The sequence below is a fragment of the Lottia gigantea genome (genome assembly GCF_000327385.1).
Source record: "Lottia gigantea unplaced genomic scaffold LOTGIsca_184, whole genome shotgun sequence".
NCBI classification, from domain to species: domain Eukaryota; kingdom Metazoa; phylum Mollusca; class Gastropoda; family Lottiidae; genus Lottia; species Lottia gigantea.
In genome coordinates, this window is record NW_008708335.1 from 267,737 (window position 1) to 267,995 (window position 259).

Sequence of the window (259 nt, forward strand, 5' to 3'; positions counted from 1 at the left end):
TGTTATTTATTTGTTTGTTTCTGTGATTATGGAATGTTATTGTTTGTTAAATGATACAGTTGTTATGGCTACCAAATAAACACACCATTAATTTATTTCTCCTAAATTCAAACGCATTTACTGGTCTCTCAGGGGCAGTGGGTGGTGACTTTATTACTCGTCTCTCAGGGGCAGTGGGTGGTGACTTATTACTCAACCCTCAGGGGCAGTGGGTGGAGGCTTATTATTGGTCTCTCAGGGGCAGTGGGTGGTGACTTAT